Here is a 24142-nt window from a genome sequence, read left to right on the forward strand (position 1 = left end):
CCCCACCACCAAGACCCCAAGTCTGGGGTCCTTACTGACTGTGACAGTGTTGTCTCAGACTCGCCCCCCTCCCCCTTCCCAGCTGCACAGTGGCTAAAAGCCCATACTTGAAAGTCAGCCAGACCAGGTTTCAAGGCCCTTCCTCATTCAGTGACTGTGGACATATTACCTCTCTTCTCCAAGCCTCAGTGTGCTCATTGGTAAAATGGGGCTGATATTATTACCTCCCTCCTAGGGTTACCGTGAGCATATCACAAAATGACGAGGTGAACGTGGTATCTGGTGCGCAGCAGGTGCTCAGCAAACGTTTGTATAGAAAAATCAGATGGTGACGTGCCTGTGAGATCCGGTAGCATCCCTGTCTCATGGAGGGAGGGGAGAAAGCCAGGCCAAATATCCAGTTTGCAGATTCTGAACCAAAGCAAAGGGCTGTGTTACCAGGAAACTCACAGAGCTCAAAGATGAGCCTGGATGGTGTCTGGAAGTAGAGGAGGGCTGGGAGCCAGCCAGCAGTTGCTCTCAGCCTCCTCCTTCCAGACCAGATGCCGCCCGGGGCCGGATGAGGAAACGGTGGCTACTGCCATTCCCTCCCCGTCTCGGCCCCTTCTCCTTTCCTGGCATCCCCACATCCTCTGCCAGAGCTTCTGCAAAGCATTTTTCAACTTGACTATAGTCCCTCGGTTAAAACAAGCATTGTCCCACTTCCGGCTGCACAGGGCATTAAAGCATAACAAGGAGGTGCCCAGGCTATGTGGCCTCGGGCCCATTCTCCACATCTCCAACCTTCCGTTTCCAACCTGGCACATAGCGATGGCCCAACATACTGTGAAGATGAAGGAAAATGATTATATGAAGCACCTAGCAAAACAGCCAGCCGCTCATAGGGCCTCAGATGATGCCAATTCCCCCTTATGCCCATTTAACAGATAAGAAAACTGAGATTCAAACAAGTTTCATGATCTTTTCCAAAGTTACCCAGAAACTGAGCAATGGGTATAACCGGGAGCTCTAGGCTGGACTTTGGGCTTCTCCTCTCCTGGTTTTCCCTGGAATCATTTTCCATATGACTTAGAACTAGATTTCAATTCCACCTCCAGCACTTAGAGGCTGTGTGACCTTGTATAGGTTGCTTCACCTCTCTGAGCCTCAGGCACCTCATCCATAGCATCTTTCTCTAGGAGTTGTGAGGATACAATAAAACAAGGCTGGTAAAGTGCTTGGCATTGTGCCTGCCATGATCACAGTTACCAATATTATTAATACCAGTGATTAGTAATATTACAGGAAAGGGGGGGATTTATCTCACAGAGGTAAAACTGGAAAATATGTTTCTACCCTCTTGGTGGGGTCCTTTATTTTAGGATCCAAGGAGAACTTGGCAGGACACAGCCTTTTCTAGAATTCCCGGAATGTCAGGGAACATTGGGTAAATTGGAGACACCAGGAGGCTGCAGCGTCAGGTCACAGACCCCTTTCCAGCCTTCTCCCATGTCCCATCTGCTCGTCGCCTGAGCAGCCCTGAGGCCCCAGCACATCTAGACGAGAGCAGCCCCGCCCAGGCCGCTCACTGTCTGCCCAACAGCCCTGTTCACTCCAGGCCACTTTGTTTCGGAGACTTCCTGCCTCTGGCCTGGAACGTTCTCCTCCATGGCCCTGTCACGGGAGGAAGTGTGCGCAGCATGGGCCTGGGGTTCCAGGAGTGCGGTTTGGCACCTTTGCCTGGGAGAGGTCAGAAAACAGAAGCCTTCTTGGAGGGTGAGGGAGGGGAAGGGAGGGCGAGGTGGGGTCCCTTCCAGACAAGCTGACTCAAACCCTCCAGGAGGCTGAGAAACTTCCAACAAGATGGCCTTGCCATTGGGCTAACGGAAAGCTCAGAAGGCCAAGGATTCTTCCCTCCAATTCTCTGATCCTCCTCTCTCCCTTCCTCCATCCTTCCAAGAAATATTTATTAAACACCTATTGTGTGCCAAGCCCAGATCCAGATCCAGGGGCTACAGCAGGGAACAAAATGGACACATTGCTTCCCTGGAGGGGCTGGCATTCTCGAGGGTGAGGATTGGGTAACAAACAGATAAACACATTTGTAATAAAGAGGACAAACACCTCTAGAGCCAAACTGCCTGGGTTTGAACCCCTGCCCTGCCATTCACCAGCTGCGTTACTGTGGGCAAGTCACCACACCTCTCTGTGCCTCAGTTTCCTCATCTGAAAAATGGGGGTGATAGCTCTTTCCTCATAGGGTTGTTACGAGGATTAAATGAGTTTACGTTGGTAATGTTTAGAAGCATGCCTGGTTCATTGGAAGCAGTATGTAAGTGCTGGAAAAATGAAACGAATATAACAGATGATGATATATGCTATGAACTAAAATATAAAGAGGAGTGGGGCATAGAGATGGGGGCGGGGTGCTATTTTAGGCAGAGTGTTCCGAGAAGCCCTCTCTGATACGGAGACCTTTGAGCAGACTTGAATACAGGGAGACATATCACTATCTGATGGAAGAGCACTTCAGGCAGGGGGAAGAGTAAGTGCAAAGGCCCTGAGGCAGGAGCAGGTTTAGCAGGTTCAAGAAACAGCATGAATCCATTCATTCAAACATCCATTCAATAAGCAGCTAGTGAATACCTTCTAAGTGTCACACTCCTTGTTGGAGACTGTGGGAGTCTGTGCCCCCAAGTAGGGGAGGTGGGTGCAGGAACATGGCATAGTCAGTGCTCTGAGATGTCACCTAAAATCCAGACTTCCAGCAAACCAGCCCTATTGGGCCTGCATCACAGACAGGATGGGGTTCTTGGCAGCCTCCCTATGTTCAACCCCTTGACTCTGGGGCAATGAGTCTGCTGTGATTCACCATGGAGCCTGCCCTGGCTGTCTACTGTTGTCAAAACAAGAGCAAGATAAGAGAAAGATGAACAGTCACTCTCACTTTCAGCTTTAATGGGAGAGTGTGGATTTCTTTGTGGAAGTGGAGAATGTTCCGACGGTGTCTCCTGCCTGACCTTGTTGCTGGCTGAGTTTGTGGCCCTGGCTCTGTACAAAGCAAAGGGAAGGTAGCCAGGGAAATCAGGAGAGGCTTCTGGGAGGAAGTGACATTTGAGCTGAGGCTTGAGGGGTACGACGCCTTTGCTTAATGGAGCAGTGGAGGGAGAAGGCATCTCCGCAGAGGAAACTGTGTGCAAAGGTACAGAGGCTGGGTAACGTGAGGTTAGATTGTGTGTGGGTGTCTGTGCATGTGTGTCTGTGTGTGTGTGACGGGAATTTTGGGGGGATGGCAGGAGACGTGGCTGAGAAAAGAAGAGGGGTTCAGATTATGAGACCTCCTGCAAGGTACCAAATTTATCCTGTGGGCAATAGGGAGCCATGGGTGGTTTTTAAGCAGAGGGGTGTCCATTTTTCTAAACAACCCCAGCTCTAGCCCAGGTGGCTCATACGGAGACTGCATTGGAAGAGGGGAGACTGGAGGCAAGAGGCTAGCAAAAGACCTGATGAACTGAGTGAGAATCCCCCACCAGCTCCAGGTCCACTCAGAAGTGGCAGTTTTTGGAGGCTTCAGAAATCAAGGGCCCCATCACAGAGCCGGGGAGTCTGGCAATCTCCCCATTTTCTTGAGGGAATTCTTCCTCAGCCGGCATGGGCACGTTTGCCTCAAGAGCCGTTTCCATGGCAACTGCCAATGCTCCAAGAAAAATCTTGGATGAGCAGAGGAGTAGGGACAGGATACACCAAAATGAGTCTTCATGGAAGAAGCCAGGTCACACTGGCCAGTCCCAGGGGCTGAGACCCAACCCCAGCCCGAGAATCCCTGATGCCACAGACGAAATCTAGTCACCATGGCAACACTGATTCCCCATCCTTGGGTGTCACTGGGGATGGGGAGAGACAGGAGGGAGGAAATGCCAAGGGGCAGCCAGACCAGTAGCTTACAAGGTATGCTAATCCTAGGATGGGTGTGAGAGGCAGGTAAGTGAAGAACACGGGTGCAGATGAAAGAGCAGCCTCTGGGGTCTGATTTTTGGGTTCAGAAAGGCATCCCCTACCCCAAAATTGATGCCTGGTAAACCCTGTTGCTAGGCCTTGAATTCCACCATTAGAGTTCTACTTTTAACTCCCCCACAATTAACTGCAGTAAAAGTAATAATGGCCTGGGGGCCAACACTCCCACCACCACCACCATTCACTGGCTCAGGCTGGTTGGGGGCAAGGCTGGAGCAGCTGTGGGTGTGGAGAGAAGCCAGGGAGAGAATAGTTTATGCTAAATGATGGGGGTGGCGGGACATCTCAAGAATGCAACCTGATCCCCCCCCTCCCTGTCTTCCACTCCAGCAAAACTGAGGAGGGCATTGAGGGCTGAGCTTAGAGAACAAACTGACAGAACCTCCCATCGTGTCCCTGGTTTGCTGTGTGACTTTAGGCAAGCACTTTCCCTCTCTGATCAGGCCTCAGTTTCCACATCTCTAAAACGGACAGGTTGGACTGAGAGAGGAAGACTTTGGAGTGGAGGAAAGAGAGAGTAGGAAAGCAAAGAAAGGGGTGCAGTGTGGAGGAATTATGGGGGTTGCAGAGCTTTGAAAGACAAAAGGCAGAAATGTTGCTATTATGTAATCATTAGCTATTCCTTGAGATAGGATGTGGGGGAAGGTTAGACATCCAGCTCATCAAGCTCAGGCTCTCACTGAGGCCGAATGGTGGAGGGGCTGAGTGCCCAGCTGGGGAGCCAGGCTGCCTGGGATTAATCTCAGCAGTGGAGGATCACTTACCTGCCCTCTGCCTCAGTCTTCCTATTTGCAAAGTGGGGAAAATTGTAATACCTCTTGCACTGAACTATTCTGGGATTAAATAACTTGACATACGTAGAGCGCATAGCATAGATCCTGTTTCTTGTTATCTCACTATTGATGAAACAAGGCTAAAAGCATCTACGTGGGGGCATGTGCGCGTGCGCGCCTGCCTGATCCTGACGTTACTAAGTTTCAGGGAAGGGATGTTAAGGGGAAAAGGCAGCCCAGATCAGGAGGCTGGGTGGAGATAAGCTGCAAAAAAGAGGAAGGGAGGGCCCCTGGCTGTGAGCACTGAGCTCTGTTCCCCTTCGCCAGCCCGAGGGAGGTCAGCGACATGCACGCACCCACCCAGGACAGGGCGGCAGGGTTCGTGGGAAACCGCCGGCTGGGTTCAGGGAGGGGCCACAGGGGGAACCTTGGACCCCAAGTCCTTCGAAGACGACCCACTCACTTGTGCCCCCAGGAGCCCAGTGCCCCTTGAATGCGTGGCGGTCAAGGCCTCTGGGCATTTGCTCTTACAGGTTGCTGTGCTGGGGGTCAGAGGAACCTTTTCCTGTCCTGCTCCCCCCAGCCTCGCTACGCACTGGACAAAAAGACAGGCAGAACGGAGAGCAAATGGTAAGAAGACAGAGAATGATCCTGCTGGCATGTGCCAGACGTCTGGCTGGATGCTTTGCCTTCCTTATCTCCCCGTAGCCTGACCAGCTCCCCGCCCAAGACGGGGATGGTTATTATCCCCACTTAACAGGTGTTGAAACTGAGGCTCTGAAAGGAACCTGGTCAGGATCACCAGACAGCCCTGGTGGAGCCAGGACTTGAACTTGGATCTGTGGTCTCCAGAGCCTGTGCTCCAGGGCACCCCAGCTGCAACCCACACAGCTGTTGAAAATGTTCTCCTGCCCTTATCACAGCGCTTCTAAGCGTCTTGGGTGGGCTGCTGGCCTCTTTCACGGCTAGGCCGTGACAAGCCTTCAGGCCGCATTCCTTCCTCTCCCTCCTTCTTCCCCGGGTTCCCAGGTGCAGCCCTGGTAGGGGAGGAATCTAAACCACTGAGAGGCTGGGGGTGGGAGGTGGTGATAACAGTGGCCCTTACTTGTCAGGCGCCAACTGTGTACCCAGTGCCTCTACTCAGAACAAACCTTTAAGGTGGGTATTTTCATTCCCATTTTGCAGATGTGGAAACTGAGGCACAGAAAAGCAAAGCCACTAGCCCAAGATCCCACACCTAGCAAGAGGCAGAGGTAAGATTTGAACCTGGGCTGTTCTGACACGGGGGCCCACACCTTCAGTCACCGTGACTGCCCTTGATGTCCTGCGACTTGCTGGCTGGGGACTCCACTGTGTGCAAGGCCCTCTGTTCTTGCACCCGCTGACTCCCCCATGCACAGGGCAGGCAGGGGAGCCGTGTCTCACATACCCACAACCCCACCTCAGAGAGCCTTCAGTGACCCGACTTACCCACCTCTGGCCAGTGCAGTCGCCACACACCAGGCTCCAGAGCAGGCAGGGGGCTGCAGAGGCACGTCCAGCCGGGAGGACCCCTGGGAGATCCTGCAGGCCTGAGCCGCCCCAGCCGCGCCCCGCCCAGGCTGCCAACACCAGGCACAGGGCCCCCGGGGCACTCAGGCAGGCTCTGGCCCCCTGGAATTGCCTGGCTCCAGCCCAGGCAGCTGACGGAAGGGCTGGCATTGGTGGAGTATGTAGGAGATCCCACCCTGTTCCCAGGCTTGGGGGGAGGAGGGACAGGCTGCCCTCCCCCTTGACCCTATAACCGTGCTGTCACCTTTTCCCAGGGAGAAACTCAGCTTTCCCGAGAAAGGGTCTCACTGGGAAAACTGCCCCCCACCCTCAGTGGAAAAAACAGACAGTTGAAGCCCAGAGGAAATGTCAGAATCCTTAAAAGCCACTGCTGGAGAGGCTATAGGCTCGAGGGGTCTGCCACCCCCATGCTACAGAAAAAGGAAACTGGCTCAGGGCAGCGGAGGCCTTAAGCCTCACACAGCTGCAGCAAAGCCAGGTGCCGAGGCCAGCCTGACCCCTGAGATCTCAGGCCATGACTCAGTCTCTTCATCTGCAAAGCGGGCCAGTGTAAAGCTTACATGAGATCACAAATGCAGGGTATATAGGTTGACCAGTCATCCCAGTTTCGGGGTGTCCTGAGAAATAGGACTTCTGGTGCTAAAACCAGAACGTTCCAGGCAAATCAGGACAGGCAGGTGGCCCTGCCTATATGAAAATCCCAGCCCCAACAAACACACCCCGTGGCTGTGATGTTTAAAGGAAGCTACTTCTGGAGTCAGATAACATCGACTTTGTTATTCTAGCTCTGTCATCATTTAAAAAAAAAAAAACTTTTATTTTTTTCATTCAGTTAAATTTGACAGATCTCTGCCAGGCACTGTGCTAGGCGTGGGGATGCTATAGAGAGCAGAGTGGGCAAAAACCGGTGCCTGGTAGAGCTTAGAAAGACACAAGACATCATCACACAGGCAGCAGGAAGGGGAGCCCTCCTGGTAAGTTGCTTGGTTTCTGAGGCTTGGTTTCACCTCAAAATGGGGGACCATCCACTTAGAACCTCCTCTTGGGCATCCCCTAGGCCCTCGAGTCATCACTCAGAAATAAAATCATCAGAAAAAAAACTCTCCCTGGGTTCTGCCATTTTCCAGAGAAGGTTGCCCTTCTCTCTCTTCCCCCATCCCCACAGCAGAACTTCTAGAAAAACCCATCAAGTCATTAGAAAGCTCTTCCTTTTTTTTACTAAACTGAACTCCAGCAACTTGCCACATTTCCCCTCAGCCTGGGTCAGCCCCCTGGAGTCACACAGGATAAGCCGGCCACCTCCTTCCCCTGGCAGCGGCCACTTCCTCACTTTAACCTTGGCCAGCACTTCCTCTGCATCATTCTTAACCCCTTACCTGCTGGTCTCTACAGCTGGGACTGCTCTTTCCCCGGGCAGGGGGAGGGGTGTTCACAGGCTGCTTTTGCTTGCAGGTTTGTCAAATTTTTTGTTTGCTTAGGTACCGGCTTGGTCCCAAGGGTGGGATAAAGCTCCGAAGAGGCTCAGGTATCCGAGGGAACGTAAATTAAAAGTGAGAGTGAAAGGAGGAAAGGAAACGGGTGGAGACAGAAAACGGAGCCAGGGCTGAGGGGAAAAATGCAGACAATAAGTAATGTCCTAAATACTTAGCCTGGGTGGGCCACACAGTGGACTCACAGACTGCTAGTCTGGAAAAGAAAAACCAGTTACAGGAGTCACGTGCCCCTTGGCTCAAAACAAACCTACTTCGGGGAAGGCAGAACCTTCGGGGACCAGGAACAGAAGGACCTTGTCCAGAGTTCCGTGTAGAGAGGACACAGCATGACGTGCAGGCCAGCATCCTCAGAGATGTGCTGACGGTAGATGCAGGCTTGAGGTTCCAGATGTTTCAGGAGAGGCTTCCAAACACTGGCTGCCTGAATACAATACCCTCTCCTGTAAGCTGGCAGCTCTGCCCCAAAAGGCCATTCAGTAGGAGCTGCTTTCCCCAGACGTGCCAGGGAAGGAGTGACTATTTGCTTTGGTCTAGACATCCAGGGTTATGCATTGCTGGCTTAATGGGAAGAAATTTCTAGAATGTCTGGGAAAGGGCCTGAAGTGTGTGGCCCTCAAGGCATTCTCGCTGATGCCGTTTCTCTGAACTGATGTCTTGATACTATAGGCAGCGGAGAGCAGGACATTATTCTCTGTGACAAATGCTAGAACCCAGCCACGCTCTCCACCAGCTGGAGACGGGCCTGGGGTGTCGTGACGCTCACTGCCCTGAGCTTGCTTGTCTGTTACCCTGTTCTATGGTAAAAGGATGCTGACAAGGACACTCACGACTCCTACAAGCATGGGTTTTCAGTCATTACCTTCTCCAGAGGATCTCTGTGTCCACTGAATATTAGCCCATGGGGACAGATTTCTTTCCTACAGACACTTCATCGAGGGGTCAAGGATTCTCTTGGAATGAAATGGCAAATCCACAGTGAGACATCGGCTGGACCGGCCGTGGCCACAGGGGGCCACTGGGAGCACATGTCAGCCACCAGGATGACACGGATGCCGAAGAAAGAGTTGGTCGTACATAAACCTCAAACAGGACCCTCTCAAGCCAGGTTCAAGGAGACCAGGAGGAACTTTCTCCTTGTGACATTGAGGAAGCTGGAGTCAGGTAGAGTAGACTTAAAATCCCAAATATGTTCCTGTGGTGGCCAAAGAGGTAACGGTGATGAAAGCCACGGACATTAGCGTTTATAATATCTCTTCACAGTGACACTTGCTTTAGCCTAATGGGCATCCATTCACAATTCTAAGTTGGCTTTTTTAATTTAAATTTTTGACTAGGCTACACAACTCCATCGAATTGGTGATGTTCAAAACTATCTAAAATTATAAAAAGGTTAGAATGCAAATCCTCATTCTATCCTGCCACCATACACCCAGTCCCCACTGCACCCAAATCCTTTTGTTTCTTATGTCTCCTTCCAGAGTGTCTTTAAACAAATACAAATATATATTCCAAGTTCTTCCCTGTTTTACATGAAAGTTGGTCTGTTACACACACTATTTTGCAACTTATCTTTCTTACCTAACAATGTACCTTGGAGATGATTTCATATCAGTGTGTAAAAAGCACCCATCCTTTTGATGGCTGCATAGTATTCCATTATTGGATTTGCCTTCATTTACTTATCCAGTCTCCTGGGCACGGGCACTTGGCTTGTTTCCAGTCTCTTACTGTTAGAGTTCATCATCATGTATGTGTTACAGTATTACATGAAATCAGTGTGTGTGTGTGTGTGTGTGTGTGTGTGTGTGTGTGTGTGCGTGATTCCCCACTTACTCTTAATAGTGTCTGGGGCTCTCAAACCCTTTCTTTTATGTTGAGAAAACAAGTCTTAAGCCCTTCCTTTTCACTGGCTGTGCTGTGATTTAATCCATCAAAAAAAAAAAAAAAAGCTTCAGAGCCATGTAGACTGGGATCAGAAATGAATGCTGCAGTGTAAGAAACTATCTGCAGAGTGTGGGAGACAGATTTAGGCCCGAGCCGCCCTCAACAACCCCAAAGGGTAGATCTGGAGCTTGTAGGTTCCCAGAGAAGAAGGCACTCAGGCTGGAGGAGGCACAGAACAGGGTAGTGATGGACCAGTCAGCAGATTTCTGGGGTCGACCCCGAGCTCAGAGCCTGGAGCCTGAGCCCATGGGAAGCCATTTTCTGGAGCTGGCTTGGCTGCCTTGAGCAGCCCACAGCAGATGCCGGCTTGAAGCTGTTTTCTGCTTTCATCCTGTTTTAAGATATGGCCGTGATCGCATTCCCGGGGTGTGGAGAAACCTCTCCCCTCCATGCATGGGCCCTGGCCATCCCCGCCCCTCAGGAAAGGATCCAAAATAATTTTCCACCCATTTCTCATGAAGAGCAAATCTTGGCGGGCAACAGAGTGCCCACCCCACGCCCAGGCACTCCTCATCTCTCCCTTATAGGACTCACATCTTCCCAACTTGGGACGGGCCCCAAGTGGCTGACAGAAGAGCCTTTGTCTCCCTCATCCCTCTTCCTCACCCTCCTGCCAAGAATCCTGGCAACGTCTCACTGGTGTAGGTTTCCAAGGGCCCCCGCAGTTTGTAGCCACAAGTGGGGACCCTTGAAACCACCGTGTTGCTGAGCCGTGGGAACCATCACCGTGAGCCCTCAGGATCCTTCCAATCCCTCACGTTGCTCTAGCCTCCCAAGAGCCCTGACACTACCCTCCCTTCACAACTGAGGAAACTAAAGCTCAGAGGGGGTCAAGCAACTTGCCCAAGGTCACACAGTTAAAAAACGGAGGAACCAGGACTTGAACCCAAAGCCGTGCTCAGCGTGATAGCGAAGAGGGCAGGCTCTGGAGCTGGGCCATCCAAGTTCAAATCCCAGTTCTGCCACTGACGACTTGTGAGACTTCTTTGTCGCTTAAATTCTCTGTGCCTCAGTTTCCCGATCTGCAAGATTGAACAGTGATAGTACATACCTCACAGAGTTGGTATTAGAATTAAATAAGAGAAGGAATACAGAGCATCCAGAACAATGCCTGGTCCACGTTAAGTTCTCAGTAAAGAATCTATCACTGTTTCTATTATTAGTGTCGTCAGGTATGACTACGATTCGTACGATTGCCTGGCATTGCCCCAGACCTGAATGTGGTACAGCCATAAGGGAGTGTGAGTGTAAAAAACCTCCTCTCAGAGCTTCTTTCACACTGAGGTGTAAATACCTGCTCACAGATTACATATTTCTCATTCATACATTCAGGAAACCTCACGGAGCCCATATTATCTGCCAGGTAGCAGGCAAGCAGCTCGGAATACAAAGATGTAATTCCAAGTCCTAAGAAACCCAAAGCCAGGTTCCTCCTCCCTCTGCTCCTCTTTCCATGGCCAGAATCATAGATACTTACTCCACTCTGGCCTTCCTCTCCCCAGCTCCCACCTTCTAAGGAAATGAACGAGCAACTTGAAATGAGTCCACCCCTCAGGTGAGGGCCACAGCCACACTAGCTCCGCCCACCATCCTGCTCCCCTCTCCCCAAGCCCGGACACCCTCCCTGCTGCAAGCATTCATTCATTCATCCATTCTATAACAGGAATAGAAGCTGTGCCCTGGAAGCTCTAGCACAGTCACATTCAAAGAAACAGTCCAGCAGCCATAAGCACTTATAAATAATTCAAATTGTACTGCCATCTCTCAAAGAACCACAAAGAATATTGTAGTAGGTGTTGGTGGCCCAGATCCCCTTTACCAGAGGGGGGCACCCATCCCACAGCTGTAGAGAATGCTCGATAGCACAGCTCACTGCTGCCCCCTTCTCCTGAGAACTGCCCTCAGCCCAGCAGGAGCTGCTTCTCCCCGACTGCCATGGGGTACAATTCAGGCTCCAGAGTCCACCCACCCCCCGGGATCAGGCTGAGGCTAGTCTCCACCTGAGACCATATTCTTGCTGACATCCTCCCTGTGCCCGACCCTTGAATGCACATTTAAGGGTGTGCCCCCCAAAACCCACTAATCAGGATAAATAAGACTTTCATGCAGCATTGAAAAATCGAAGCGAATGCACAAAAGGCACGATGAGCAAAATATCAAAATGTTCAATAAAGATGAGATCCAACCCTGAAATGGCATGACCCTGCCTCCCTTCCCTCACCAAATCCCAGCCCTGCCTGAGACACACCCTCACCACCTCCCATTCACCAAATCCTCACCTCAGGCTCTGCTTCTGGGGAGCCCCTGCCTAAGACAGATATCCAGCTCAGAAGCCACAACAAGCCTCTTGGGACTGTCTTTTACTCATTCCTCTCCTGTGTATCCACCACCTCGACAGAGGCCCTACGACCCCCTCTCAACTCCTCCCCACTCAACCCCCTTCCCACCAAAATCTCGCCCTCTGTCCCAGCCAGAGCAGGCTCCCTGCGCCCCTTCCCAGCCCCCTCCTGTGTCCTTCTGACCCATGATCAGCATCTCCCCCTTTCATTCTCTCTCCCCCAGTCCTCTCCCTCCCCGCCCACTGCCTGGACTCTGAGTCGTGACGGAGGCCTCACATGCAACCATTGCATCCTGTTGCCCCTGTGGGGGAACCATGGTGTGCCAGGTACGTCCTCCTCTCTGGAAGTCCAGCCCTGGCACTGGCAGCCAGAGCCTTCATCTCCACGCCCAATTTCTCAGTTCTTTCTGGGCGCCCCACCTCAGCTGCACCCGTGCCCTCCCTCACCTCAGAGGAGCCCGAGAGACCCTCTGAGCTCAAGCGAACTCCTGAACCAGTTACATTTCCCAAACGCTTCTGAGACTGTCCTAGACTTACCACTTTTCTAGGTTTGCCAAGTAAGGGCACGGCAGAATTAAAACTGTCTTTGACCATCTTCACCATTTCAGAAAACAAACGGTATGTTAATACGGACAAAAATCGATGAGACATGGACTCATCCTTCTCAGCTGAAAATACTTCACTTTATGAATAAAACAATCACTCGATTGTCTGTGTTCTCTCTTTTCATTTCTCTGCAGGCTGGTAAAAACTTGGCCACAGACAGTTTCCAGTGGGCCGGGGTTCTCAACCCCCCTTTTGACATCAGGGGAAACTGAGACCCACAGAGCAGCTCTGTCTTCCCGTCCAAACCCACATCCTTGAATCTTCCCCGGAGGGAAACCACGCTGAGGTAGGAGGCCTGAGTTCCAGGCCCAACTCTGCTCCTAATTTTCAAAGAATCTGCACAAATCTCTTCCCCTCTCTGAGCCTCGAACCTGTAGATATTTCAGATGACCCTGAAGATGCCCTCTGGTCCAGCATTGAGGACATGGGGCTCAGACCCTGCCTGAGCTCAGGAGCCAGCACGGCTGAAGAAATGGCCTGGACACCCAGGCTTCTTTCTCTGACATCACGTTTGGGCCTCAGTTTCCTCTTCTGGGAATGCAAGTGTTGTGGTTAATGCTATCTGGGTTCAAACTCTGGCTCTGCCTTTAGCAGCTGTGTGACCTTGGGCAAGTCACTTAACCTCTCTGTGCCTCTGTTTCCTCACCTACACAGTGGAGAAGCAAGGGAAGAGGACTCAATTGTCTGTGAGTGTCCCCCGTCAGACCTGACGATCCATGCATTCTCTACCCCAAGTTTCTCCAAATGAACTACAGAGATAGGAATCAGGTGAGGGGCTCTCCCTGGAGCTGAGCCAAAGATTTCCAAGGGACACAATTTTGGTCTTTAAATGGACGGGAATATTACGGTGTTGAACACAAAAGTCCCATGCTTTCTTTTTTACAAAGCGTATGCCCTCAAAGGAATTATGTGTGTTTTAAAAATAAGGCACACGACCTCAAAATAACTTCAGTGAGGGTTGGTTTTGCGTAAGGGAAAGAGGGGACTTCAAGTGATGCCCCAGATGCTGTCCCCCAAAATATCAGGGGTTGGCCCTCTGCTGTTGCGGCTCATGTGTTCATTCCCTCACTAAGGGTTAACGAGGGCCCATGATTCAGGGTGCAGGTAAGTGCTTGGTTTTGACCAAAGATGCTCCATCCACTCCAGCTCTGGAAAATGTCGGTTGGCTCAGAGCACTGGCTGCCGAAAAAAGGAGGGGGAAGGGGAGAGGAGTGGAGGGAGAGCCAGAAGGGGTGGAGGGGTCCCGGGAGCAGGAGGTGCATTGAGAAGGCAGGGGCCAGGCAGCTGGCCTTCTACTCAGCTCCCCACGGTGGCCCTGCTCCGCACCCCATGAGCTTCGGAGCCCCCTAAGGAACTTGAGTGTCTGGGGTGCCCCCAGCATTTCCATATGACATCCTAGGGGAGAAACCAGCCGGACACCACTGCCGCCCCCACCCCGGGGGAGCCAGATGACACCCGAAGAGGCCTTTCAGGCGCTTCCAGAACTGATGGCTGCCCCAGGGCCAGGGCCGCCTTTGATGTCAGCCCTGCATCCTTACAACCACCAGAGATGGAGCTGACGCAGCCCCAGTTTTCAAGAACACGGCTCTCAGCGAGGCACAGCAACTTGCCAAAGCGCCACGGCGAGAAAGCAGAAAGGGGCAGAGCTTCTCACTAAATCTGCCCCATCGCCGGGGACATGGACACCTAGAGACAGAGTCGTGAACGCCACACGCTTACCGAGTTCTGGGACCCCAGCTAAGTGCGTCCCCCACATGAACGCCCAATTCCAAGTTCCCCAACCCCAGGTTCTTTCCTTTAAACAAATGGCACGGCAAATACCAAAATAACAAAGATAAAAAATAAAATAGGGCTTCCCTGGTGGCACAGTGGTTGAGAGTCCGCCTGCCGATGCAGGGGACACGGGTTCGTGCCCCGGTCCGGGAAGATCCCACATGCCATGGAGCGGCTGGGCCCGTGAGCCATGGCCGCTGAGCCTGCGCGTCCGGAGCCTGTGCTCCGCAGCGGGAGAGGCCACAACAGTGAGAGGCCCGTGTACCACAAAACATAAATAAATAAATAAATAAAATAAAATGTGCCCTCCCCTAGATCCATGTCCCCCCCACCAAAGGCCCTGTGAGGCAGTGTTGTTCCCATTTCACAGATGAGGAAACCAAGGCTGCAGAACTAGGAAGGCGAGGAATTTGAAGCCAAGCAGTCGGATTCCAGAAGCTCTGACCATCGTGCCATCCTGCCTCTCCAAACACACTTTGACGAGCCATGCTTCTCCCCCGGTCTCCCGGCACCGGCTCCAATGCCCACACAGGGAAGGAAGGATGCCCGAGTGAGGGAACAGTTTTACCAGTTCAGCAGAAGGTGAGAGGGACCCCAGCCTCTTCATCCAGGTCACAGGACACAGCCTTAACCACCCTCAGTCACCGCGGCCTGTGGGCTCTGGCAGAAGGCCGCAGGCAGGCAGGCAGGCAGTGTAGACGTGGGTGTGCCAAGATTGCAACACTCACCCTCACGGCCGCCCAGGCCTGTTCGGTTTCTCTGAGCTCCGCTGATATGCAGCTTTGTCCCATTATAAAAAAAAAAAAAAAAAAAAAGTCAACGCAATTCTACAAGAAAAGGGAGGGACAGAGAGGTCCCAGTGGAGGTATGAGGAAGTGGTAACACAGACGTCTATGGAACCGACTCAGTCACTGCCTGTCCTCAGGTTCCTGAAGCAGGGGAGGCTGCCGCTTACTGACCTCCAGGAAGATCCCAGGCCAAAGGCTCCCCTCCCCCGTGTCCAAAAGCCTGAGGGTCCACCACTGTGGACACGCTGTGCTGGCTTAAGGCACCAGCCTCACAAACCCCTCTCCTGCGAGCTGTCACCGGCTGCAAACGCCTCAGCGTGAAGGAGTTGATCCCTTTGGTTTTCAGTGGAACGTCTGGAGGAGAAGAGTCTTCTGAGGGATGGGGCATGAGACTCATGTGTTGATCGAGCTATCAAAGATGAATGAGATAACCCTGACTGGTGGAGGGAGAGTCTGTGGCATCAGCGGAAAGGCCTGGAAATCACAGAGGAGGCGGGTAGGTGAGCTCTGGAGAAGGGACCAGGAGAATAGGAACAGCCCTTGTGGTGTCCAGGTAAACGAAGGGCAAGGCTCAGAAGCCTGACTCCTTTCGCTGTGAGCTGTGTGGCCTTAGGGAGACAATTAACCTCTCTGAGCCTCAATCTCTGAGCCTCATCCTTCACAGGAAAAAAATGACTGCCAACAGTCTGGGGGTTGGAGCAGAAGGGGGTGATTAAAGAATTCAATCTCATTTCAGGAAGTATTTACCAAGGACCTGCCACGTACCCCATTTTCAGGGCCCAGAAGTCTTTGCAGGGACCCACTAAGTGCGGGACCCAGTGCTAAGCCCTTTACATGGATTATCTCCTTTAATTCTCACCACACAACTCAGGGCAGAACCTGCCAACACTCTCCTTTACAAGTGGGGAAACTGAGGCTGAGAGAGAGGAACCGACCCGAGATCACCCAGCTGGTCATCAAGCGACTCAGGATTCGAACCCAGGTCTGCCTTACTCCAAACTGAACCATTACTTTGAGGGCCCCATCAAAGCACAAAAAGCCAGGGCCACTGGAGGTGGGACGTGTTCCCAAGGCAGAGAGGGAGGCTGTGAATTAGGGAATGGAGGAGGGGTGAGCACACATGTTTTCTCCAGGCCTCAGTTTCCTCGGCTGTAAAATGGGACAGTTTGCCCCATCTCCCACATTTCTGATGGGTCTGTGTGACACCAGCAGAGGAATGACTGGCCCCCGAAGAGGATCTTGGCGGTGGGAAGCAGGGTTGGGCAGAAGTCCAGCGTGGTCTCGGCGAATGAAAGCTACCTGTCCCTTCAGACAGTGGAAACAATACAAAAAGCTCTTGGAAGGAGGAATTTGGGGGCGCTGCTGGCTTCCCAGCCCCCTGGAAAGTGTGAGCTGCCAGAGCTGGGAGAGGGCCGAGATTATGGAGCAGACAGGATGCGTGGAGCCAGGGCCAGCCCAGTGGGACGGGGCAGATGAGCAGCATCGCCCAGCCAGGCTCAGGGAAGCTGCCCTACCCTTCCCCAGGGCCCGGGTTCTGATTTCCCTCATGTCAGAGGTTTTTCACAGGAGGACAGGGAAACACAGAAAAAGAAAGGCCCATTTAAGCCAGTCAGGCCCCACTGGTCCCAGGAAAAGAAAGACCTGTGATCTGGGGTCTCTACCCGGACCCCGCCGTGTTTTCAGGCCAAGCCGGGAAGCGGAGGGGAAGCTTGGGGTGAAGCTCCGACCCTGGCACCGTCCACACCTGGCATTTCTAGCCTCTCACAGCTCAGGACCCCCGCTGCTCCGCCCACCACCTGAGGCAGCCCTTCATGCTCAGGCCACAGTTGGTCTTCAGCCCCAACTCTGTGCCACTCTGCATCTCACGTAAGCCAGCCAACACCCTCCACCCCGTGACGAAAAACCTTTAATCACCCCCAATTTACAGTGGAGCAGACTGAGGCTCAGAGAAGTTAAGTGTCCTCTCCGAGGTCTCACAGCCAGCGAGGGCAGAGGTGGGTTTCAAAACAGGTCCGTGAGCTGGCAGAGTCCCGCTTCTACCCCGGGTGGCCGTTTCTTTCTTACTCAAGGGATGTCGTTTTTCTTCCTGACCCAGATCCCTGACCATTGAAGAAGGCCCCCTGTGAGTCGCATCTGTCATAAAAGAGACTGAAAATTGCCCGAATTCCCCGAAGACCTGCTCTTGACATCAGTCAGCTCTACCCCCAGGCGATGGCAGGGGCCAGCAGGCCCTTCAATGCCCAGCCCGGTTCATCTGGCTCCAGCGGGCAGCGGCCAAGCCCTTCTCCCCGCAGTAAACATATCCCGGGCTGGCCACAGGTGCCACCCTAAGTCAACTCTCTTTAACCCTGAAGGAAACACCTCGTTTCTCCCAAGTTCCGTGCCTACAGCTGTCAGCAGGTCCTGGCTGTGCTAGGAGAAGAGACCCAACATTGGGTGGCCGAGAAAGCCACCAATGCAAAGAAATATTCTCTCCTCCGACCTGGTTTCTGGACCAGACAACCCAGGAGATGAAGCCACTAACCAACATGCCCTTCTGCCAAGTTGGAATTTCAAACTCAATTCACTTGAGATTGTCTGGAATCTTCACTCGTCCAAATGTCCAAGTTTAAGCACCAAGTTTGGAGAGGGCAAGGTCTGGGGACAACAAGATGCTGTTCCAGTGAGATGGGGCGTACTGGACCACGCAGCAAGTTGCATGGGACCTTCAAGGCCCTGCAGACCATCCAGGCTCCCTCCGGCCGTTCCCTGCTTCCATTCGCCGCATCAGATATTCCTCGCTCGACAAGCTGCTCACGTTGCTCTCCCGGCCAGAAATATCTTTTATTTCTGGCCAAGTTTTCCTCCAGGCGCTCGAGGCCAGTCATCCTTGGAACCAGCCCAGGTGCATGCTCCCTTCTCCAGACACTATTTCCTGACTGCCCCGATCAAAGCTACCCCCTCTTTGCTCCCGTGGTAGTTCGGGCGCTGAATGCACCAGGCAGACACTGATGGGAGTACCTTCAACAATCGAAAAGGCCTTGGTCAGAAAGGCCCAGGTGAAACTCATTTGAGACTTCTGACCTCCAGAAAGGTATGATCATAAGTGTGTATGGTTTTAAGCCACAAAATTTGCAGTGGTTGTTATAGCAGCAACAGGCTCATACACTGACTATCTGAGCAATTCGTTCATCCCACGCCCCGGAATTCATACATTCTGGAAACTGTTCAAACAAATTCTGATAACAAGGGATGGGCATATTTTTAATGTCCCCTGGCCCTAATCACCACCCCCAGATCACTGACTGAACACTGAAGAACTCAACAACTCTGAAACAAGAGGAAACTGAGGCTCAGAGACCAGAACCCAGGTCTGCCTGGCTACACCCCACCAGGCCTCCTGTGTCTCTGACCCCTGAGCTCCAGGAGGAAATACTGAGCACGCTAGCCACTGTTTCTTGCACCAGATGCCCCACCCCCCACCCACCCAACCCACCTCCTTGCACAAGAGCTGCTCTCAGTGGGATCCCAGGGCCAAGATCAGAGGACCCAAGTCACATACCCCAAGAAAGCAGAACCGATTCTGACATTCTGCGTGGATAGCAGCTGACCCTTCTGCTGAGTCAGCTGCTGATACTTCCAAGGTTGCCAGAGTGTGTCTATGGTGGGTGGGACACCCTCCCACTGCCCACGGAGCCCAGGACTCCCCCATGGGGCAAGGCATGAAGCCAGGAGACTGACTGAAATGACCTTTCCTGTCTTGGGAACCCGAGGTCACAGGGCACAAGATGCCCACATCACCCCCTGTGTACAAACATGAATATCAGTGCCCACTTCCCCGGGAATTAAAATAGAAGCGCCTTCAGTGAGCTGGCCATGTGCTGTGCTCGTGTATATTTTTACGTATATTAACTCGTTCAACCTCCAACAACCCTGTGAAGTGGTAGACCCTGAGAGTATCCCCCCCTTAGAGATGAGGACTCAGAGGGGGAGGGAGGTTAGAGGGCAGAGACGGGGTCTGAACCCTAGAGCAGGTGGCTGTGGAGTTCATGCCATGTCATGCTGTCAGCCGATGGCAGCCTGACATTAATGTTTCTTTCTTTGACAGCACCGTGTAGAATTAACATGGCCTCTGGCTTCCACCCAGCAGGGCAAGAAATTCTACTCTTCCTCTATCATGCTTGTGCCCAACGCTGCAAAAATATAGAGGTTCCAAAAGAGAAGTATTGTAAATTAACTGGTGTCCTAATTTTGCCTGAAAACAGCACGTCCTGGGAGCCAGAAACCAACCCTGCATCCCAGGCCCGAAGCTAGGGCCTCGCCCTCAGCCAGGGGCACATAAGGAGTCCTGACCTGGGAACCAGAGCCCCGGGTCTTAATCCTACCAAGTGACCTTGGGAATGTCGCTCAACCAATCAGGGCCTCACTTCCGTCAGATCTAATACGGGGGCCAATGTAACTACCCTCAGAGCCCCTCCACAGTCCCATGAGGGCAGGAATCCTGTCTTTTTCATCACCCTGCCTTGTGGAGTGCCAGACACAGAGCAGGTGGTACTAAATGTTTGTTGAGTGACTGAATAAAAGTCTATGTGACAAGTTTGCCTCCCCTCCCCCAAAGGCCTTAAAAACAGGGACTGGGCTGCCCCATCTTAGGTTCTCGCACAGGTACAGCTTTCACTCCTCGGTGGGTTTATGCAGGAAATCAGCCACAAGCACCTACTATGCACCTGGCCCAGTTAAGGCCTCGGCGGCATCCAGGACCCACACACAGCCTCAGCTGTGTCCTCACACGCCACCCCCTTCTCTTTTTTCTGGCCAGTGACTATAATACTTAGTCACAGTGGGCTTCCTCGGCCCAAGACAACGCCCCGGCTGCCTTCTAAACAGCAAGCTTGGCCCGTTCTGGGCACTTGGACAATGATTCCTTCACTTCCACTTCCTTATACCCAGCCCTGGGGAAATACAGCCCGAGGAAAACCCCTACCCTAACCCCACACATGCACTGGCACACACACACGCAGCTTTGCACACATGCACTCCAATGTGCAGCAGGACCCTAAGACAGAAGTTGGATTTTCTGAGTTCAAATCCCAGTTCTTTTGCTTATGAGCTGTGTGACTTTGGGCAAGTCCCTTTACCTCTCTGAGACTCATTTTCTTCCTTTATAAAAGGGGAATGCTAATCATGAAGCCTTTCCATGTAGTGTTATAGGGAGATTCAATGAGATAGTGGATACAAAAACCTTTGGTTCATCAATGTGATTTGCTCAACAACATTGTTATTTTTGTTTCCTTTCTCTAGGAGGGAAAGAGAATGGCGGTTGCCTAGGTTTCAAGGAAATCCATGTTTAGGGGGCCTGGAATGTGGGAATTTACTCAGTCTATTTGATGGGGATTATTTTGAGGATAGGAAAGTATTTGTGGGTCCAACATCACCATGTTAACTTTAAGATTAACGAATGAAAATTTAGAATCGGAGACTGGAAGAGACCCAAGAGGTCACCGTATTTGTGGCAGAGACAGCTAGCTGTCCACAAAAACTCGTTCTCCCTTCCACAGTACACAGCCATAGATGGGAAAGAGCCACCCTTGCCAAGAGCTGCATTTCACAGCCTCCTTTGCAACTAGATTGGTCACATGACTAGTTCTCGTGTGTGGCAGAAAACAGTTAAGAAGCAAACATGCCCCCTCCGTGCTTTCCTTCCTTGGCGATGATGTCCAAGGGCTAGTCGGAATGTGAGATGGCTCACTGAATCACCGTGTGGAAGAGGACAACCCTCCACTCACAAATACCTGCCTTACAACAAACGTCTGTTTTGTTTGAGCCATTATACGTGCTTGGGTCTGTTTGTTCCTGCACCTACTGCCCTAATACAACATTCAACCTCCTTCTTTACAAATGAGACGATTAGGGCCAGAGAATGAGAGTACCTTGCCTGAGGTCACACAGCAAATTCAGCAACGGTTAAGAACTTTGGTGTCTGAACAATTTGGAGTAGATTTTGCAGTTTTCAACCTGCCCCCGAGAGCCATGAGGATTCCGAGAGGCCCTTCGGCAGTGAGGGTGAGGTTCAGTGAGCTGCCGTCTGGGGTCCTCCACTTCTGTTTCTACTAGAAAAACATCACTTTTATCTGTCTTCAAATTGCACTTCTCCATATATTTTCATCAGAAGAAAGGGCTCTGTGGCTTAAACTAACATCAAAGCCCGAATGCTGGATGATGTGGTCTGACTGTCTGTGGTACAAGACCAAGTTTTGCTTCTTCTCCACCATTGTCTCCTGGCCTCAGCTGCTGACACAGGGCATGCAGACTCGCAGAAGAGCATAGATATTTGCTTAGAAAGGAAAAAGAGAAGCCTCAGTGTGCAACAAAGAACCCAGAAACTTGGACAAAGGACAAAAAGAAAAGACACTTAGCTCAGTTGTTCTCAGATTTTAGGGTGTGTCAAAATCACTGGGGGTGCTGATTCAAAATGCAGACTCCTATACCCCATCCTCAGAGATTCTGACTCAAAAAACTGATGCTCGTGGTCCCAGGATTGCCCTTTGAGAAGTCCTGAGTCTAATTCGACTCAGTGTAATTCGACAGCAAGAACTACAGGTCTTGAAAAGGAGGTCAGGGATGACAAAAAGGAAGCTGGGGGCTGGGCCCTTGCATAGAGAGAGAAGGTAGGCCCACGGCTCAGCCACTTGCTTGCTGGCCTCTCTGAACCACATAGGTCTGAATGATCAGACTGACATCAAGTAACAGTTACTTGAGTATAATGATGTGCTGTTTGCTCATAACTTTGCCAAACGCTGGTCCAAATGGCTCACCCATTTAAAATGTGCTAATTTGAAAGCAGAGAGGGGAGTGGAATATTTTCAACAGATACCACTGGCAAAGGGTTCATATCCTTCATATACAAAGAACTCTTAAATATCAATAAGAAAGGAGACAAACATGCCAGCAAGGAACAAATGGGAATAGACTTGAGCAGGATAGTCATAAAATGAACAATAAGATTATAAAGGTTATTCAGCATGAATGAAGGAGTGCAAAGTCAAGCAGCCAGATGTTATTCTCACCTTTCCCATCAGGGAAGTTTTAGGAGATGGGTAGCAACCAGTGTGGGTGAGGCTGTGAGAACATCACACCCCAATACTGTGCCGGGGGAGTGCAAGCCGGCACAACCTTCCAGGGCGATAGCCTCAAAAGACTTAAAAACACGCAAACATGTGAGCCAGCGAATTCACCTTAGGAAACGTATCCATAGGCCCAAACACGCAGAGATGATGTACTAGGAGCAGCCTTTGCAGTGCTGTTTATAATAATGAAAAAAAAAAAAGAGGAAGAAGAAGCAACCACATGGAGGAATGATTAATAAATCCCAACTCGCCCTCTCTGTGCAGCCATTAAAATGTATATTGGAGGAACATAGAAAATACAGATGCAGGTTCATGATCTGTGGTTAAGGACAAGGTAAGGTACGAAACGAGATGTTGGAAAAGCATGGGTGTGTCCACATCTAGATACCCCTATGTGTCTGGTACATTGTAAGCACTCAACAAACATCGTGGGTCAAGTAGTGAGAGGGTGAGTGAGAGTTCTACAGAGGGGCACCCGAAGGTTCACCTCTGGGTTAGGAACCCCTTCTTTCCTCTCCATAGCTGAGCGATAGGACAGTCCAGCAGCTAAGAAGGTGGGCTATGCAGACTCTCATGTCACTTGGATCTCAGCGCCCAGCCCCGCACCCCCGCAACCTGACTCTCAGTTTCTTCACCTATAAGATGTGGACAATGAAAGCATCTCCCTTGTAGGGTGGTTGTGAGCATCAACCGAAGGGAAACACTGAGCTCGCTGCTCTTATAACTATGGTGACCTCGCTGGTTTTTTACAATTAGCATGCATTACTTTGGAAATCTGAAAATCATAATAAAGCTATTTCCATTTTGACAAAAATTACATTTTACCAAGAACCAAAGAACTTCTCTCTCTATTACCATTTCCCCTTTCCTGGCGCCTCTGGGTGATGTCAGAGCGGAGCGTGATACCTTGTGGCCGGTCTCCTCTGCCCAGGTGTTCCCAAGCGTTCGGTGACTTCAGACCACTCGAGGTTGTGCAGGAGACCCGTGTTCCCCAACTTCTTTCTTGAAATCACACTGTCCTTTGGCTGTGGCCGTTTGCCCAGAAAGCAGTGCATCCATTCATTCAAGGGCCCCTCAAATAGCCCAGCGTTCAGCCCCCCTAGAACATTCTCATCCCCCGGAGGCTCCTGCGCTCTTTGCTCACCAGGGCTGCTGTCCTGAATGGGATAGGCCTCTGCCAGAGAAACAGCTGGAGGGAGGAGAGAGGGAGGGGCAGGAAACCGGGCTGACCGGAGGGCGGGGGCGGCCAGCTGCGTGGAGCGGGGCTGTCAGGGGAGCCTGCCTGTCGTGGGTGGTGGCTGATGGCGAGGCCTGCTGGGGACGACCCGCCCCTCTGGGAGCTGGGAGCTGTGCTCACCGTCTGAGCACAAACCAGGAGCACATGTGGGCCCCGGGCAGCTGTGGGAAGCACGTCTGCTCCCAGCAAGGGCCTCCGGAGCTCCAGACAGACTACGTACAAGCAAGACTAGCTGCCGGATATCCCACCACCTTGGGTCACCTCCTCACCCCAGGCGTTTGTACATCATTCCACCTGGATGCCCTTCCTGCTTCCTGCCCCTATTCGTGGCCTGATGACCTCCTGCTTCCTTTTATTTTGGGGGGGGGGGTTTAAATTAAAATAGCAATGTGGTTTTTTTTTTAAGTATCAAATGAACAAAGATTAAAATGTTCTGTAATATTTGATTTTAGTAAATGTTACAGGGAAGCAAAATTCTTATCCATCATTGGAATACACATACATTCATGTACCACTTCTAGAAAACTAACAAACTACGTC

The 24142-nt window shown here is 51.7% G+C and overlaps 1 protein-coding gene and 1 long non-coding RNA gene across 10 annotated transcripts in view; one reads left to right on the forward strand and one right to left on the reverse strand.

Annotated features, from left to right (window-relative positions):
• CMKLR1 (chemerin chemokine-like receptor 1) overlaps positions 1 to 23582 on the reverse strand; it is a 49307-nt gene extending 25725 nt beyond the window's left edge. Inside the window, exon 1 of one of the 6 annotated variants that reach the window (XM_067700442.1) lies at positions 23221 to 23582. The gene's annotated coding sequence lies outside the window, so the exon portion shown is untranslated. Of the gene's footprint in view, positions 1 to 6236; positions 6416 to 7693; positions 7907 to 15039; positions 15237 to 23220 lie in introns of those variants that run through there. The other 5 variants (XM_067700441.1, XM_067700445.1, XM_067700444.1 and 2 more) reach the window with 5 other exon arrangements.
• Positions 4966 to 19107, forward strand: LOC137203732 (uncharacterized). Of its 4 annotated transcripts, XR_010933267.1 has the most exons (9): positions 4968 to 5396; positions 5952 to 6019; positions 8734 to 8971; positions 12833 to 12984; positions 13353 to 13466; positions 14098 to 14439; positions 14842 to 15053; positions 15996 to 16241; positions 17355 to 19107. It is a non-coding gene; the product is annotated as an uncharacterized lncRNA (long non-coding RNA). The 4 variants fall into 4 exon arrangements; XR_010933268.1 differs by having other exon boundaries at positions 4966 to 5396; positions 12833 to 13466; positions 14246 to 14439; XR_010933265.1 differs by having other exon boundaries at positions 4967 to 5396; positions 12833 to 13466.
• Positions 23583 to 24142: the final 560 nt, after the last annotated feature.

Source organism: Pseudorca crassidens, chromosome 12 (genome assembly GCF_039906515.1).
Source record: "Pseudorca crassidens isolate mPseCra1 chromosome 12, mPseCra1.hap1, whole genome shotgun sequence".
Taxonomy (NCBI): domain Eukaryota; kingdom Metazoa; phylum Chordata; class Mammalia; order Artiodactyla; family Delphinidae; genus Pseudorca; species Pseudorca crassidens.